Source organism: Hirundo rustica, chromosome 2 (assembly GCF_015227805.2).
Source record: "Hirundo rustica isolate bHirRus1 chromosome 2, bHirRus1.pri.v3, whole genome shotgun sequence".
Taxonomy (NCBI): Eukaryota; Metazoa; Chordata; class Aves; order Passeriformes; family Hirundinidae; genus Hirundo; species Hirundo rustica.
In genome coordinates, this window is record NC_053451.1 from 116,098,418 (window position 1) to 116,111,834 (window position 13,417).

Sequence of the window (13,417 nt, forward strand, 5' to 3'; positions counted from 1 at the left end):
CACCCCAGGACACTTGGATTGGTGGATTTGTGTCTGCGTTGTCAGGCGTGTGTGACATCCACGAGGGGAGCTCCCTGTCCAGCAATCTGCATTTTACACACATTTCTGTTGTCTTTTTAAAGACCTGTCGAGCTTGTGGCAGTGGGAACCACGCTATGAGACAAGATGGTGCAATTAAAAAAAAAAAACCCCAAAACGATTTCGTTGCAAGCTCAGTTAAATAATTTATAGCTTTTAAATTTATTTATTTATTTATTTATTTATTTATTTATTTATTTATTTAGCTTTTGTGTTTATACCTCCAGAAAGTTAAGAGAATATTGCCAGATTCTCCTCTCAGGAACACACATGCATTTTCCAGAACTCAGATAATCGCTCTCTATGTTTTTCCTTTGTCTGGGTTTGCTTTTTTCACATGTTTGGTTTTGTTTTTTGGGGTTTTTTTCCCTCTCAAATCCCACTTGAATGAGGCACTCCAAGACTGTGGCTTGTGTGGAATTTTTGCGTGGTTAACACGGGGCACATGCAGCAAACCCATCTCCCCGCCCCAGGGCTTTGCCCAAGCGGGATTTGTGCCTTTAAAGCAAAGAGAGTGATTCAATGTCCTGTACGTGACAGGGACAGCTCCTAACAAGTCTGGAGGTATTTTTAGAACTTGATAAAATGACACTTCATAAAACACCCATCAGGCAGCTCCAGAGAGGAAATAAGAGTGGAGAGACTTTGGGAAAACATTACTGTATTTTTAATTATCAGCCCTTTTGATGTTCTCAGCCCGTACCTTAAGCAACGGCAATAATTGTTTAACTTCCTTCCTATTTAATGCGGTCATTTTATGGCTCAGAGGCACGGCTTTTGCTCCTGAGTTACCATTTACAGCTGTGGCCAGCCTTGGGGACGGTGTTTTGGGCCACACAGCTGCCCTGGCAGTGGTGTCTGCCAGGGAACAGGGACAGGAGCAGAGGGAACGGCCGCAGCCTGGGCCAGGGGAGGCTCAGCTCGGACAGCAGCAGGAATTTCCCCATGGAAAGGGGGCTCAGGCCTTGGCAGGGGCTGCCCAGGGAGCTTTGGGGTCCCCATCGCAAGGGAAGACTGGAAACCTGAGTTCTCCTCATGGAATCCACTGAAATCTTATCTTTCTGGGACTGAAATATTCCCATGTATGGTGTCGACCCATAAATTATCTGTATGGTGAGGTGGCAGGGGAGGAGGAGCCCCCTGCTCCTAAAGGAACACTTTTCTCAAGGCAGAATTGAAATCCAGTTTTGTGGAAATAAATCAGTGCAGATGGGAATGGGGTCTTGGGGTGCTGGCTACTGAAATCTAGAGAAAGGTGTAAAATTAAAGCAAGATTTCATCATCTTCTACACCAAATACTCAAAAACAGCTGAGTCTGCCTATTCTGAATTGGTGTGTCCACTGATTTTTACCAGTCCACACCAGTTAAACTTCTGGTCCCGGGGTTGAAGTCCAAATCTATTGCTCTTTTCTTTTTTATTTATGTATTTAAATATATACTTTTGTAATTAAATTTTATTTTAAATTTTCCTTTAAATTTATTTTTTAATTTTTTTTTTTTCCCCTGATGGCCCAGGACAGGACCCTATCAGCCCTTCAGATAAAGGTATCTTGGGTCAGTGTCAGCTCAGATTTTTTTACACTCACATGGAAAGGAAAGAATTAAAATCCTTTCAGCTGAAACTTCTGCTTCTTCATGAATTAAATTTGCTGGGAAGACCAACAAAACACGATGTTCCCTGCTGAGTATGGCAGCTTGCAGGTCAGCACGGGGAGAGATTTTGATACTCAGCAGATTCCCTTTAGGATGTGGGTTTTTCCAGTGTGGAAAGGAGCTTGGATAAATCCAGAAGTTTGTTTTCCATTCCCACTGACCCCAGAAGGGATGCTCTGAGGTTCTGACTCCGTGTGAAATGCTCAGTCAGGGAGATTCACACTTATCCCCAGACCTCTGTGGAGCCTCAGCAGAAAGGATGAAAGTGTAAGGACGATATTCCTGTGTAAGCAGCTTGCTCAGAGAGGGAATTCAACTCCTGGAAGAAAGCTGGGGAATGGTGGCCTGCAAGATGGCTCAGAGAATTTACCTGGATGCAGCTTCCCTCATCGATACATCCTTCCAGAAAAACACAGAGATGTTCTGGGGTTACAAACCCGATGGTGCAGATGTGCCACCCTGCAAAGATCCCAGGTAGGGCAGAAGAATTTCCAGGGAGCAGAGTGGCCACTTTTATGGACCTTCTGTGTTCTTCAAGAAGTGTAAAGGGGCTGCAGCAGTGGCAGAAGATGGACTCTGACTTAAATAAAGGAATCATCCCAAAAGTAGGAGAGGCCCAGCATCCCAGCAGAGCAGTGTGGCTGCCTCAGTTCTCCTTCAGGACCAACAGCGAAGCTCTGGGATGACAGGAAAACACAGACTGGGAGTAAAGGCTGGGAGAAGGTTGCCTGTTTTGAGAGAGGCTTTCACATTCCTTGCAGTTTTCCCTTTTCCCAGTGATGCAGTGAAGGGCATCAGCCACAGGAAAGCTGGAGAATTCCTCCTGATTTCAATAATCTCCAGCCTGAGCGTTCACATCTCTGTATTTGTCACCAATCTCAGCACATCTCTTCTTTGGGATCCATCCAAGCTGCACTTCACTCAAATGCTGTTCTACTCCCGCTGCCTGATGCAGTCCCTCACTCTTTTTTTTGCATTTCACTTGTTCTGATTGTCGCCAGAGAACTTTCAGCAAGGTGATTCTTTGTTGTTGTGATTGCTGGTGAATATTGTGTTGGGGGGGGAAATAAAAGTTGAAGTGGAAATTTTCTAACCCAGGTCACTGTTCTTTGTTGTTTGCAGACTGGAGGGAGACGATGCAGGTGGGTGAGTCAGTGTAAGTGGTGTCTGATGCTCTGAATGAAAATCACCTTACATAAACACCTGAGTGATCTGAAGGAATTTTCTACATGTATTCATGATAAGTGAGGTTTTAAAACGCTAATTAAAGACCTAAGAAATCTTTAGAAACCCTCTTTCAGTGCCACAGTTCTGGAGGAATACATCTTTTAGACTTTCCAGGCACAGATTTTGGTATGCTTGTGGGGTTTTATTGTTTGGGGTTTTTATTTGTTTATTTGCTTGTTTTGTTTGGTGGGTTTTTTTGTGTGTGTGTGTGTGGCTTTTTGGTTTTTGTGGGTTTGTTTTGTTTTGTTGTTTTGGGGTTTTTTGTTTGTTTGTTTGTTTTGGGTTTTTTTTGGTTGATTGGTTGGTTGGTTTGTTTTATTGTTGCGGTTTTTCCCCTCTTTTTCCAAATTGGAAACAATTTGAAAGCCGTGTGTGAGCACTCACACTTAGCTATGTGTAACTGGATTAAGAACAATAATCCTGGCAATGTTTTTTCTCCTCCTTTAAAATGCATATTTTCCATTAAGCAGTGTGGCTAATAAGTGTCGCTGTGTGTAATGAAGCCTTTTTTTTATTATTATTATTATTCCAGGTTAGCAGTGAATCACTTCGGGCTGTGACCTTATCTGATCTTGCATGTTCAAAAGGGCTGAGTCTAATCAATAATTGGTGAGGTTTCATCACGGAGCCCGTGGGTGCTGCCGGAAGCAGTTTGGTGATTAAGGAGTTGACACTCTTGCTCTCAACCATTCATGAAACTCTGTCCCCGTCCAAGCCCTGGTAGGACTCTACAGCCTTTTGGGAAACTGAAAACTGAGATTTTTTTTTTTTTCACTGCTCAGCCTTCATCACCATCCCGCGGTGGTTTTTATGTCGGACTATTCATCCAGGCAGTCCTGGCCGAATCCCAGTTTTGATAATTGTTTTCTGCCTAGCTTCCTTCCATTTCAATTTAGAACTGCTCCTCTGCTTTGTTCCCTAAGCCGAGGTGTTGAACCGCTGGGATGATCGCTTCCCAGGCCGGCTCTGGGAATGCTGCCTGGCACAGGCTGGGAGCAGCTCCGCTGCCTCTCAGCTTTATCAGGTATTTTTTCAGCTTCTCAAAGGGCTCTCTCTGCGAGCAGCTGATAATGTCCTGTGGAAACATCTGGACGGGGTCAGCTCTTCAGCTTCCTGGGCTGGAAGGACTTCAGCTATTGAGGTGCACAGATGTAGCGCGAGCTGCAGTTTGATGTTCAGATCACAGACAAGACTCGTGCTTTTTTCTGTCCTCTGACAGCCCCCGGGATTTATTAGTGTTGGCGTTAAAGTGCTCCGTCAAACGCAGTGGGGATGTCTGAATGCCTTTCTTGTTTGTTTGTTTTCCCAAAGTGTAAAGGCAGCCTGGAAAGCTCCCGGTGTTTGTTGTTGGTGGCATTCCCTGAATGCCTGCAGCTCCCTGCTCATCCTGGAGGAACAGGGAGGATTTAGCAGCTGATCTCCTGCCCCGCAGCTTCTGTTTCACTGCTGCCCCTCCGGAAGCAGAGAGAGCATCCAGGACATTTCTCTGAGCTCACGGGGAGTTGGGAGTTGGAAGAGGGAAAGGGCTTGATATTCCTGGTATTTCTGAGAATCGCACACTCAGTTCTCAGCCAGCAATCTGTGCTGCTGGGATGAGCGCTAGGTTTTGGAAATATCAGCGTTCCACCACCCCCTGGGTAGAGCAGTCAGGTCACAAAAATCATTCTGATGGTTTCTGTGGGTCCCAGAAGAGGCCAGTTCCAGTCCCCGCTTCTCCCTTCCCAGTTCAGCTGCTGGTTTTGCCTGGGTTGCTTCTTCCCAGCAGGAAAATTCAAAAGGGTTGGAGGAGAGACTGGTTTGCTGGAGCTGGAGCTGCTCAGACAAAGCCAGAGCAAAACAAACTCATCCGAATGAGATTGGTTCAGGGTGATGTGAGGATTTGTAATTTCTGTGGGGAAAATAAGAATCCTAAACCCCTGGCTGAAGCCTAGGCTGCGGATGCACTCCTTGTCCCGGCTGTAGCTCTGCCAAGTGGAGCTCATCAATGCTTTCCCCATCCAAAATTATCCCTCCCTCCATCTCCTGGAGGACCTGTTCCTTGGGCTGGGGTGGGGATGGGAGGGCTAAAACCAGTTTTAGTCAAAATGAGCAGGTCACCTTGCATAACCCACAGGAGGTCTTTGCTAACTGGAGTCCTGAAGTCCTCAAGGAAGGTCTACCTCGCCCTCCAAGAGCTTCAACAAGTTTCACGCTGAGTTTGGTGAGCTGACACTTTCATGCCTAAACTTTCCTTGCATATGAACTCTGAAGGGCAGATGGAAGCTGTTCCAGGGGAGGTTCAAGCTGGAGATCAGGGAAAGGTTCTTCCCCCAGAGGGTGCTGGGCACTGCTCCAGGGAACGGGCACGACCCCGAGGCTGCCAGAGCGCCAGGAACATTTGGACAGCGCTGCCAGGGATTCCCAGGCTGGGATCATTGGGGGGTCTGGGCAGAAACAGGAGCTGGATTGATGGTCCCTGTGGGTTTTTTCCAACTCACGATATTCCATGATTCCATTATCACTGCTGTGGCCACCCCCTTGCTGGCTGTGCTGGGTGGATTCACATGCTCAGCCTCCCAAAACCTCCCTGCAGGGCCATCCTGCTGGGCCTGTTTGGGCACACGCTGTTTTTGTGGGGTATTGTCACCCGCAGAGTCCCAATGGAAATTTTTGTCCCCGTGTCCTGTGTACCACATGGGGACAAATAAACCCTGCCCAGATGAGCCGCAAATAATGAAGCCAGAGAAAGGCCACGGCTTGGTGTTGTGTCTAGATGAGAAACTGAGGCCAAGAGGGTGAGGAGTGAACCTGGACCTCCTTCCAGTACCCTACAGAAGCCCTCCATCATTGCTACCCCAAATCTGAAAATGCTCAAATCCCTGAACTGCTCCCCGGCACTCAGGACCAGTTATTTCCTGGTCCAAAATCTCATGTAGTTTTAAGTCATGGCTTTATTTTTAGATCATCAACACCACCTGGGCTGTAATTACACTTGTACCAATCAAGCGTGTGGCAACGCTCATGGGTCTCTGAGTAGTCCTGTATTGTAAGGATTAATTTGCAGGGTTGGAAAAGGTGGAATGGCAGGTGTTGCACAGGAGCTGACACTGAGGTTTCACCTGCCCCAGAATGCTCCTCAAAGGTGATGTCCTGAGAGAATAAAACAGCAACAGCAGGCACTCGGTTCAGGGTCCTTTTTCCACCCTCTCCTTCCAGAGGGATCCTCCAGCCCTGACCGTATCTTAGCCCCAAGTCACATCAGGGAGCACATTTTTAATGTGCTTTATTAGAGAGTCAGAGGCATTTTGTGGGATTGGTGTGGGAGTACAAAATTGTTTTCTGATGAGGAATTGAGTCGAGGTTTGTTGGCGTCTCCTGTAGTGGCTGTTTATGTGTAAACTTGAAACCAAACCAAGCAAAAGGAGTGAAACCATCCAAGGCCTAAAATGTCATCTGGCAGCGAGGAAAAGCTGCAAATACCAGATTAGGGGAGCCCAGAACCAGCAGCTGGCTGCTGTTCATGCTGAAGTGAGTGCTCACCAGACATTCCAAAGCTGGCCATAAAGCCTTCCTGAGCTCACTCCGGTCACTGCTACTCATTTCAGGATCACTGGCAAGCTTGAGGGGGGCTTCTGTTTAGCTGTGGGGAAAGAAGGCAAGGAAAACAACAGCAAGTCCATGATTTTAGTGTCCTTTCTCCTGTGGTTCACAGCACAGACTAGAGTCCAGCTCCATCTGGAGCCAGCTCCATCTGGAGCCAGCTCCAAGGGTTTTGCTGGTTTTCAGCAGGACCAGGGTGAAGCCAAAGCGTAATGACAAGTCACAAAGGCTGTAACAGAGCCATGCTCCCTAAGAAAACAGCTGTGGTGGTTTCGGAGGTCCTCGCCTCTCCCACCCCTCGGACAGAGGCTCCTGCTCCCAAAATGGTGCCAGCAGAAGGGAATGTGGGGTCACGCTCTGCTCCACAACCTTCACATCACCCCTCTTTCCTGGGAAACAAGGCTGTTTGGAGCTGCAGGCTGTGGCCATCTCCAGCTGGAGGGTGAGCCAGCCTGATGGGGTGATAAGAAACCCACAGCACGGGGGCTTATCCTGCCCATCCCACACAGTCACACTGGCTGACCGAGGGATTGCTTCCAGACGTGGCCAGAAGCTCAGGAAGCTGCTGGCACATCACAATGTACACAGAAGACCGAGATTTGTGGTTTAGAACATGTATCGTGAAAAGTTCCTCAAGACCGTTAAGCATGAACTAAAAAATAAAAATAAAAATAAAAATAAAAATAAAATAAAATAAAATAAAATAAAATAAAATAAAATAAAATAATAAATGCCCAGTAGCTGACATCCAACAAAGCCAAGCATAGCTCCTCTAAAACACAAGCAGAGCAAAACTGGGGTGTCGGAGCCCATTCTGCAGCCTGTCACTACCCATTGTTCCCTTTTTTGAAAGCAGTTGTGCCTATTGCACATCCCCATACTTCAAAAAATCGGACCTGGAACACAATGGATGGGGCCTGTTGCTCAGGAAGCATTTCTTTTTATACATTAAAACACAGGAGGAGGCTTTGTTGACGCCGCAGCAGCGATATCCTGACACGCTCGCTGCGCCGACGGCGAAGGAAGCTCCGTTCTGAATATAGCTGATCTCACACTAAAATCCTAACCCTTTGAGGCCTGGAAGCAAGGACCGTGTGTGAAACCATCTCAGGTGTCACGTGGAAGGATGAGTTTTAAAAGCCACCCTCCAGAGATTATCATTAAACCGAGCCTTGCGCAATGCTGGACTCGGCGGGATCGGCGTTTGCACATCTGCGGTTTCAGCGACCTTGACAGAGTTGCTTCCCAGTAGAAGTAAAATCAGAAGTGGAACTTGCAGCAAGAAGCAAATGTGTTTTTGCACTCTACTCCAGGCAGATTAGTGATGTCATGGCTGCTGTGTGCTGTAGCGCTGTCTCCTTTAATGCTTTTTCTTTTTTTTTTTTTTTAATCTTGATGTTAATGTGGGTTTGAATTTCTCCAGCTAGAGATCTCACAGCTCTTGGCATCCTGCCCCACAACATTTACCTGGAGCTCTTGCAACCTCCTGTGACATCAGTTTTACTGTTGAGGGTGTAATTGATCTTACCCAGTCTCGAACATGCTCATTATAACATTCATTGTGGTTCTTTTCCAACGCTGCTACGTGCCCATCTCGGGACATCTACGCAATATCCACCTCTGTATACTTTCCTTATTTGTATGGGCGTTATTTTTCTAGGGGTTATTGGGGTTTTTTTGATCCTCACAAAGTGTGAGGATCGGAACAGCTCAGGGCAAAGAAGTTTAAAAAAAAAAAAAAAAAAAAAAAGGAAAAATATTAAGGAAGAGCTGCAGGCTGTGCTGTCATTGTGAACTTAGCAGACTGAGTGGGTTTTTTATGTATTTCTTCTTTTCTAGTGATGCTGGTACCAGATGGCTGATTTACAAGTCAAAAACTTCAAGCATCCAGTAGTTCAGCCTCTTACTTCCAGAAGTAAGAGGATGGATTTTGCTTGATTGATCATGCTAATGTGGCCCATGGAAATTCTCTTCAGATGGGAGACTGCGGGGTGGAGGCACTGGGAGATGTGTCTTCATGCTTGTTTATGAGCTCTGCTGTGGTCCTTGGAAGTCCAGCACCCATGGAAAACCTGAGGAAGTGGGTGGAATGTGTAGCAGACTGTCTATAGGAAACTAGAATCCCCTTTGCTCATGGTTTAGGGTGGGTGCACGTAGAGGAAGAGGGGATTTTCCTCCACTTCTCTCCAGGAATTTGAGACATGGTTTCGTTTTTCTTACAGTTAAGCACATTCAGTAAATGGCATAAACACCACAACTGAAGTGGTACCTCATCAAACGCTGTGAAAAGGATGAAGGCATTTAGATGACACATAAATACACTGAGTTTTCAGCCACGGTATACAGTGAACTACTTTCAATGGAAAATCAAGGCTTTCAAAGCAATTCATTTAACATTTCCATTTTAGCACTTCCTCAAAGTCAATTGCAGCAGAGAACATGCAGCTCAGTTTGCTTCTTCAAACCACAACACAAAATAGTCCAGAACTTCTGCTATGAAGCAACAAAATCCCTCCAGAATAAAAATGCAAATTTTTTTGTCCTACCGCCGATGACACGGCTTAAGGGCTTTTCCAGTTTGCTGTCAAAGAAAGGATATGTCTTAATTGCTGATTAAATGCACTGCAATTAACCAGAGTTTCGTTTGGTTTGATATTCTCCCCTCCCAAGTTATGCTAATGTGGATAAATAGTGTGGATGAAGCAGCCTCTCCTTGGAATAAAATGTGGGCAGTTCAGTACAGGCTGGTCCTGAACTCAAGGGTGGCTGTGCTGAGGATGCTGAGGGGCTCATCCCAGGGATTCCTCTGCAGGAATTTGGCTCATTTTCTGAATTTTTACAGTTGTATTAGCACACAGGGGAGCTGAGGGAAGTCAGTAATCATAGAGTTATAGAATCATGGAATGGTTTGTGTTGAAAGGGATGTTAAATGTCATCCAGTGCCACTCCCTGCCATGGCAGGGACACCTTCCATCGTCCCAGGCTGCTCCAAGCCTCAGTGTCCAGCCTGGCCTTGGGCACTGTCAGGGATCCAGGGGCAGCCACAGCTGCTCTGGGAATTCTATTCCAGCCCCTGCCCACCCTCCTAGGGAACAATTCCTGCCCAATCTCCCATCCAGCCCTGCCCTCCGGCCCTGGGAAGCCATTCCCCCTTGTCCTTCCACTTCATCCCTTTTAAAACATCTCTCTCTGTGTTTTTTGTTGGCTCCTTCTGGCCCTTCAAGACCGCCCTGAGCTCAGCCCAAAGCTTCTCCTGGCCAGGCTGAACAATGCCAGCTCTGCCAGCCTTTCCTCCCAGCAGAGCTGCTCCATCCCTCTGCTCATCCTGCTGCCTCCTCCAACAGGTCCATGACCAGTTGCAACCAAAAAAAAGAAGAAATTGTTCTGTGAGCAATTGAGATTGTATTAACTAAAGCTTCAGCCTGTGTTTCTTTTGGCTAAGATTGGTTTAAGAGGTACAAAATGCAACTGAAGGTCTTTATATCTCAGTGGGTCTCAACCAAAAGGCACTACTCTGGCTCCATGTTCTGCAGCAAGGACAATCCCTGAGCATTTCTTTCCAAACCACATATTTTTGTTTTATTTATTAATTGCCTCACTGGAATTCCCTTTATAATCAGATTTTAGGGGAATAATAGCACCGAGAAAAAGCCAACACAAGCAACCTCCCATCCTGTCCTTTTACAAATAAAAATTAAAAATAAAGTCCAGCAATAACAGTTTGTTCTTTGGTAAGGGGCTAATGGGACACAAGGACTTGGCATTCTGGAGCAGCCACTGGAATGAAGATATTATCATAAAAATCACTAAATCTTGACTTCATTAAAACCTATTTAACAGGACCGACATTTTTTTTCCTGGCCAAAATTTCCAAAGTTATGTAATAAACTCCGTGCGCCTTATCCTCCAGGGTTATTTCCACACTCTATTAACAGGCTATAGCAGGTTTTTAAAATATGCAGCATGGTGTGGTGCGTACCTGGGAACAAGGAACAGAAAGTTCTTTCAGAGATTGTATGTACATATGTCTGTAGGCTGCATGAGCCTGCCGAAACAATTCACACCATTATCGAGAGGATCTTGGCAAAAACAAGAGAAAAAGGGATTCAGTGAGTTACATAACGGGCACATATCTCTTCCCTCCTTGAGCAATGGCTGCTTCCCCTTAACAAATGATATTTGTAGAAGCTGCTAACAAAATCAATTCCCGTGGCCTCTTCAGGAATGGAACTGGTGACGCGTGGGATGGTGAGACGCCGGCTCCAGTTGTTTAATTCTTCTGGGTAATCCCAGATATTTGCATTCCAGGAGATTTCAAAATCCGTGTCTTTAAATATTTAGTTGCCAAAGGTGGATACAGAAAGCGTTAAGTTAGGAGGAAAAGTGGAAGGGCAAATATTATTCATTTTTTCCAGACTGAGACAGATCTGTAGTATGACTTTTGGGAGTAATCCACCTGGAAGTACCCCCAGACACTCCTGACCATGCACAGATATTTCTGGATGTATGTGGACAATTCAGAATTTTGGGCTGGCCAGATGATCAGGCCGGATCACAGGAAGGGTGGGTGGAGATGGGGGGTGCCACTGTTCCAGCCTGACCGTCTTCCCCAGGGCACCGCACTCACTTTGGGAGATTTTGGCCACTCAATTCTTTACCCTCAGACGCAGCAAACCCAAGATTCTCAGTAAAAATTATAGAGCTGGAAAGAAATTGCCTGAATGCTCACAGAAATTTTGCACTGAGGTGACCAAAGGATGTTTATGACTCGAATTCCTGAGGCCTGAATGTGCACCAAAGCATTTGGTGCCTTGTAGAAGAGCAACCCCACTGCAAGGGGACAAAAAGCAGCCACTTGCCTGTTCCAAATCTGTGTAGGGACACCCAGGGCAGGCTGCAAGGAGGGACAGGCACATCCTCCCGTTTCCTCCTGAGCATCCTCCCCACTCCTGGCACTGCCTGCACGGGGACTTCCTGGCCCAGAGGCTGGATTTTTGTTTCTGTGTTTTACAGCTCACGGTGGGCTTTTCTTCCACGAACTGGGCTGAGCTCTCCAGTCGTATTTCTGGCTCCTGCGACACCCGATGGTAAAGGATCCCACAGTGTGGCTGTGTGCTTTGTGAACAAGTGTGAGTGTGTGTGTTTTATCCCATTTCCTCTTCTCTCCACATCTTGCAGAGTGAGAAACAAAGGAGAAACATCCTGGTTTTGTCCTTTCCCAATCGCTCGGGTCACGCTGTCACACTCGAATTACTTGAGCTGTGTCTTGTGCAAACCAAGGGCTTCCCATCTCCTGAGAGCTATTTTTACCCCATTTGCATAAAAGCTGAACTTCTCCAGTTCTGCTGTTGCAAAACTGAAGTTGTGGGCCTGTTTATATGAATATTATTTATATTAGTATATATAACATTAATTCACATATATAATATATTAATATATAACACACACCACAATATCTATAACGTGTATGGCACATAACATATATAAAATATATAATATAAAATAAAATATATAAGTTAACATTTCTGATATTAATTATTTACATTAACACGCGCTGTTTTGTATTACCACAGTAGCCATGCTACTTCTCAATGGAGCTGTGCTTTTTTTTTTGGTCTATGCCATTTTTTCCCCTTGATAACATAAATTCTCTCTGCTCTTTTAAGAACCACCTCGGGATAACAGCTCTGAAAATGCAAGCCAGGCTTGAAGGGAGTCTCTCTTCTGTGTGCTGAGTTTGCTCCTCTCCAGCCAAGACAAGAAAGCTCTGGGAGCAAAGTGCTTTGTTCAGAGGGGAAGATGTCTCTTCTATCCCTTTCCCACAGTTAAGAACAGCTTTTGTTGAGTTATGAGTGAAGCCACTTACATAATCTATGGTCAGAAAGCTGAGCTGGCATGTTTTTGGGTGACTGGAAGCTGAACAAAGAGAAAAGTATTGAAATTTCCCAGCTGACCCCAAACCAAAAACCTCCCATTAGGCTGGCACTTAGTGCACATCTGCTGTGTAATTTGGGTTTGCACTGACTGCTCACACTGAGATTATCTTTGTGTAACTGCCAGTCATTTGCAGATGGGTTTTCTTGGGGAAGATGCATCAATGTCACAGCTCTCACGTCTGGAAATAGGTATTTAAAATCATGGAATGGGTTGGGATGGGAGGGACCTTAGTGAAGATCTCCCAGTGCCACCCCTGCCATGGGCAAGGACACCTTCCACTGTCCCAGGCTGCTCCAAGCCCCAGTGTCCAACCTGGTCTTGGACATTTCCAGGGATCCAGGGGCAGCCACAGCTGCTCTGGGCACCCTGTGCCAGGGCCCCACCACCCTCACAGGGAACAATTCCTTCATATATCTAACCAAAACTTCCCCTCTTTCAGTTTGAAGCCATTCCCCCTTGTCCTGTCACTCCAGTTCCTGATGAATTGTTCCTCTCCAGCTTCCCTGCAGCCCCTTCAGACACTGAAAGTTGCTCTGAAGTCTCCACAAAACCTTTTCTTCTCCTGGCTGAACGTCCCCAGCTCTCCCATCCTGTCTCCACTGGGCAGGTGTTCCAGTTCCCTCATCAGCTTTGGAATTGCTCCATCAGTTCCATCTCCTTCTAGTGCTGGGAACACCAGAACTTTATGCCATGTTCCGGTGGGGTCTTACATCCCCAAATGCCTTTTCCCAGCTCTCCACAGAGATTTGTTCTGCTTCCTTCCCTCTGACACCCCAGTTTTGCTCTGCCTGTGTTTTAGAGGAGCTTTGCTTGGCTTTGCTGGATGTCATCAACTGGGGCTTTTATAAATTTATTTCTTTTTATTTTTAGTTCATGCCTAAAATTCTTGAGGAACTTTTCAGGATATATGTTCTAAATCATAAATCTTGGTCTTCTGCGTAC